This window comes from Hakea prostrata, chromosome 3 (genome assembly GCF_041222555.1).
Source record: "Hakea prostrata isolate BN-2017 chromosome 3, UWA_Hpros_2, whole genome shotgun sequence".
NCBI classification, from domain to species: Eukaryota; Viridiplantae; Streptophyta; class Magnoliopsida; order Proteales; family Proteaceae; genus Hakea; species Hakea prostrata.
In genome coordinates, this window is record NC_142602.1 from 33,343,965 (window position 1) to 33,349,964 (window position 6,000).

Consider the following 6,000-nt stretch of genomic DNA (forward strand, 5'->3'; position numbering starts at 1 on the left):
GATTTATAAGGAGAAGACGAACTTACTTGTGAAAGGAATCGCTGAATGAGCACCGGAAAAGGGCCTGGAAGGTCTTCTGAAAAATCTGCAACTCTCTTCGTCTTCACAGATGAAAAGAAATCCACAGCAGAAGTGGAGAGGGAAGAGAAGAAAAAGGGGTTTCTATACCTTTGAAGAAGTCCCAATCCAAGGGACCAAAAAAGGTCAGGTTACCTCTCCAGAAGATTCCAAATCCATGGTTTGCCTAAGTAGCTTTATCCAGCGACCAAAATGATTCGATTCAGATCCAAGGGACCAAATGAAGCACCAAAAAATGGTTCAAATTCACGTCTTTCGAAATCCCTCATGATCATAATGGACCTTAATTACCTGGACACGTGTCCATAAAGGTGGGACCCCCAAAAAGTAGTGCGACGTCAATACCCGTTTTACAAAGCTGCAGTCTGTCAAATGACGTCAGGCTTAAAGATCTCCCAAATCAGTTTGGATATAGTGAGAAATCCCAAGTGATATTGGTCGAAAGCTGATATGTGTCCGGTCACCGAATCTCTAAAGCCGAACAAGAGAAAGTTCGAACTTTAGAGACTGGGGGGCTTATGATAAGGAAAGAATAAATAAACTTAAACCAGTCCGACCAGATCGGAATCAAACCAGTTCGGTTTGAGCCTAGTCCGACCAGCTCGGATCACGTTAGACCGACCAAGTCAAGGTCGGTCGAATAAGTACAAAGGCTGAATAACAAGGTAAATCTGAATAAGATTCTAGCCAAAGAAATAGTATTCAGTCATGACTCAACTACTCATGTTTGAGTAGGACTCAATGACTAAGAGTCAGATCACAACCTAACTAAGGTTTGAGTCTCACTCAAACTCATACATAGGAAATCTATAAAAAGGTAAGGGAGCATAAGAGAAAGGTACGCTGAATGGAACCATGACTATTCAAATTATTATTGTTCATTACTTTCTTGTCTTCCTCAATCGGATTCCTAACTAGATAGTCGGAGGGGAAAACTCGACCTCCACGGTCGAGCTCATTCTTGCAGGTTCATCCGGCTGAAGGGACAAACAAAATTGTGCAGCAACAACGACAGAACTAAGCAAGGCTTTTTTTGGTAGTTAGGCTTGTATCCTGGTTGAGGTGGAAAAGGGAGTGAAGTGTGTGTTAGAAGTTCAAGTTGAACGAATGGAAATTGAAATTGGGAAGGTTTTTAGTTTTACTCAATCTGTTATGTATGAAGATGGAGAAAATATGTGTGCCTCCTGCATATGCTTTGGCATGTGGTAGTGTTATATGTTCGATTAAAATCTAAGAATTTTATGGTGGAGGAGAAGTTATTGGCACCGAAGAAGACAATGCATGACAAGATTCAAGAGATCTCCTCATGCATGGATTGGGAGGAGTCCTTTTTAAATAAAACTAAATATTTTTTTTCAGAGGAAAATTTGCTGGAAATTCCAATTATTTCTTTACCTTTTGTTTCATAGAAGCCATCTGATTCATTTGTATCCCACATAAAAGAATCTATGGAAGAAGCAAATTCAGGTGAGTCAAATTTAAAAAATTTAAGTAGTGTGGAAAGTTCAGAAATGGATGAGTTTTTGCCTATTGAGGGGGTCCATACTCCTCAAGATAAGGGGAGTGTAGAGCTTTTTTCTTTTTTGCAAAAAAATATAATTTCCTTATTGTTTAATCCAAGGGAAGAGGTAGGTTGAACTATTGTGGACTCTAATATTTCAAAAAAAGATATAGATGATGAAGTGGACTCTAGAGTTCTAAATATTATAATGCATAAAATTTTGAAAATGATAGTGTGGTAGACATGTTGCCAAAAGAGGGGGCCCACATAAAGCAATTTGCATGATAAGATGATTCCCAAAATTTGGTTTATGGGAGACAATTTAGTCTACCAGGCATTCAATTGAGGGGGGCCTACGTGGAGGGTTAGTTGGTTATTGACAAAGTGTCTCTTGATTTAGGGGTTGAACTAACAATTTGGTCAGGTGTTGCGACAAGGCCAAGACATTATGGTAACAAATTATTAGATTAACCTATAGGGGGGAAAATAGTGCAACTTGGTGGGCAAGGGGGTAAGTCTACATGTCTAAAAGAGGAAAGGGAGATCTCAAAATGAAGGCGAATGGAGATTGCTTTTGAAGCAATGACAAAAATTAATCAACTCTTGTTGAAGAGAGAAAACAGTGGGATGGACAATCAAACTTAGATCATTGGCTCTTCTATTGGGAAAGGGGTTTTACTATCTTTAAGTTTTTTTTAGGATGATATTCTTTTGGAATATTAGGGGTGTGAGATAGAAGGTAGGGATCATGCTCTGCAAATTTAATTTTTTACTGACTTTTTTTCTTTTTACCATTTGTAATTTGATAAAATGACCTTTTAACGAAAAAGAGTAAAAATGGTTCAAGAATTTGAGTACTCAAGAAATTTTTTTCCTACTCTTGTAAGGATGGTCTTCAGATGAGTGGGAGATGGTAAGGAAACCTCCTTCTGGTTTAGTCCTTGGGTCTTACAAACCTGTAATCATAAAGTGGGAGATGTTAGTAACCATTTTCAACCAAGTAGAACTAGGGTTGCAAATGTGGTGGCAAGAAGATATTCTATGTTAGAAGAAATTCATCTAACTATTTCACCATTGATTTTAAACTATATCTTCTCTTTTTCTTTAAATTCTTGTTCTAATTCTTTGGTTTCTCTTATCTCTTCATTAAGAGAATTCACCACTAAACTTGTAAAAAGCTTGTTTAGTTTGAAATATTCAAATTTTAACAATGACATTTTTTGCTTGGTGGAATTTTTTTTTCTAGAAGATTAACGTATGTCCTAAATTCAAAATGTTTTTTTTGCACATTTTACATGTAGGAATACCAATTAACGCTATCTTATCTTGGTGGATTCCAATTCAATCTACTGGTGTCTTTTGTGGCAATTATCCAAAGTCTATTTTGCACACTTTTCTTTCTTGTGACTAGACTATTTGTACTTGGGAGGCGGGAACTCCGGGACTAAGAACTGATTTATTCTGTCACCAATCATTGATTCATTTATGCAAACCCCTTTTATTTGACTTTAACCTTGATAAACATACCCTTTGTTGGACGTTCTCCATTGTTATGATTACACACAACTTTAGTGGATGACCTATAATGAGGTATTTTTCAATAATATGAAACTTGACCTGTTCAGGTGCTCTCACTTGTATCTAAATGGATTTGTGAGCTAGGGATACATCCTCCAGGTCCTCGTGAATATGAATCCTTTGATACCCCTATAATGGTACTAATCAATGTATTTGCTCTTCTATCTTTGAGTGAATATTTAATTACACTATTTTAATATGTGCAGAGATACTTGTTTCAAAGTCGAACAAATCAAGGTGGATATGTGGTTTTTCTGAGGGAGTATATTTTCAGATCATTTCAGTGGGTTTTAATAATTCTGATAACATTTTGCAGGGGATGCTTTCTAGCATAATCTCAGTTCTAGATCATTCCCTACTTTCTCATACTAAAGTTACCCACATTTGGTGCAATGTGCAAGAAGTTCTTGATCTTCGTCCGAAACCTCATAACAAAGTTCAGTCAAGAAGTTTGATCCCACTTAAAAGGGCATTCATCTAATTTTGGATTGTTCTTAAATGATTAGTACCTATGGTTTTTTTTTTTTTTTTTGGTAAGAAGAGAAACACTTCATTCAGAAATTAAGAAAAGTACAGACACAAAGAAAAGAAAATACAACAGATGCATGACAACACAAGGTTCGGACCGAACTAAGGAGTGGAAATTGACCAAACTGTCGTACATGCAATAGACAGTGTCATCCAGGCTAAGGGATGGATCAAGTCCAATAAACCCTTAGAACGAGAGCTGTACCAAAGACAGCAACAGTTAAACCAAGGATACATGCCACAAAGGTGGAGACCTAAATGCCACAAGGGCGGAGACAAAACACGCTTCGAGGGCGGAGACAAAACATGCTGCGAGGGCGGACTTTCGGTTGTCGCGTTGGTAGCATCAATGTTGCGGAGAAGGCTCTAACCTGCCATCCGTCACTGCCGTAGAGGTGTACCTGTAAAGCTCACCACAGAAGAACTCTGGAGTTGTTCCGAGATATGCACCAAAGGTCGCTGCAACCAGAGATGTTATTTAAGTTTTTTTTTATCCGAATGAAGTGGGAGATGGAAACGATGAAGAAAGAGAGATAGGAGAGAAAACTATGATAGAGGCGATGAGACTAGGGAAACAAAAAGATGAGACGATGAGAGTGATCTACTGGAACAAGTTGTTTAGTTGATCAAGACTCTAAACAAGTTGTTTAGTTGATCAACTTAATAAAACAAATCTTTTTGGTGAAAACAATTTGTTAATGGTCTTCCCCCCACAAAAAAATTACGTAAAACGGCTTTTGATTGTGTCATCAAGGGTAGGTGGTCTTTACAATTTTTTTGTAATTATTATTGATTGTTGAAGAAACTTTTGGTGTTTTATTTTTTTCTTAAAAACAATTTCTATGATAAAAAAAAAATGCCATTAATACATCTATAAAATAAGCCCCTTTTTTTTTTTTTTTTTTTAATTTAATATACTAAATCATGTATAATTTTTAAAATACATGAGTTGGTTTATTACCTTTTTAGCAAATACATAGTAATAATATAGAATTGTGAATTGTTTTACTATTTTGTGTTTAGAATCAATGTCAGGTTTGAGAAGTAGGCTCGACTTAACCCCACTGAACATGTTTAGAGCCAAATTACAATACTTAGTGATGCGCCCAAAACCGCTCACCCTTAGATCACCGATGAATGACCCGAAAACAATCGCCGATGTGGTCCGACCGTGGGGGTTGGGAGTCCACCTCCGATGGCTAAGCCGGCTAATGAACCGATCACAAAGGCCTGCCAATTGTAGAGCTAAAGTATGAATGCGATTACTAGGAATACGATTCAGTTACCTTCTTCGTCGTAGGTTATGGCTTATATAGTGTGTACGTTCTAATCCTGTTCGTTGAACTCGTTCGAGCCTTTTTCTGACAACCGGCAGATCTTGACGGCTAGACCCGTTAGTGGGGTGATGGACACTTCCCTGGATCACACGATCTTTTGTTGCGGGTGTAGCAGTTATCCAAGTTTGCATGATCGTCTGCTTCCGTGAGTGCTGATAACCGTCTCCTGACAGGTTATCCATCCCGAGAATCTCGGACTCGTGCTTGCTTGCTGATCGTGTAAGCTTTCTTCCTTAGCACGCTATCTTCAAACCTGGTTCGTACGAACCTAAGTCGGTCGGTTCGTTCCCCACTGGGGTCAAGGGTTGAACCATGAATGGACCTGGTTCAACAATATTTTTCCCGTATCACGAGCCCCCCCGGCGCGTTGGGGAACGCCGAGGGCTTGGTTTGATTTAAATTGAACATGAATACCGAACAAGGAATCCGAATGGGACTCGCTTGTTCTCTTGGATGTCAAGTCACATTTATTGCCGTTGCGTCATCGTTTTCCTCGAGTTACTCAAACGTCTTTGGCTTTCACGCAGAGTCGCCACGTGTCCGACATAGCCGAAACCATCATTGTTTTTAACTCGAAACGACGGTTCCTCAAAATGTCAACTTTGATTTGATTCATTTATGCTTTTTCAAACGCCCCGGATCACGATCGTTGATCCGAACCGATCCCGATCATACACGTACTTATTGACTTGCTTATTTAAAAACCATTCGTTGCTTTTTTCAAATTTCATTCTTGTTTGCAACTTGAAACTCGTCCTGTCGTCTTCTTTGCGCCTAACTGCCTTCCCACTTTCAAGCTCTTTACTCCGGTGAACAAGTAAGTTCAAAGAACTTGATTGCCTTCTTTACTTACTTTAGTTGCTCCTTTCACTATCGCATTCATTTTCTTTTATGATTTAAAAACCACAACCTGACTTTCCTTGCAATGGGAAGCTGTAAACCTCCGACGAGGGTTCCTCCCCGAACTTAATGCCGGTC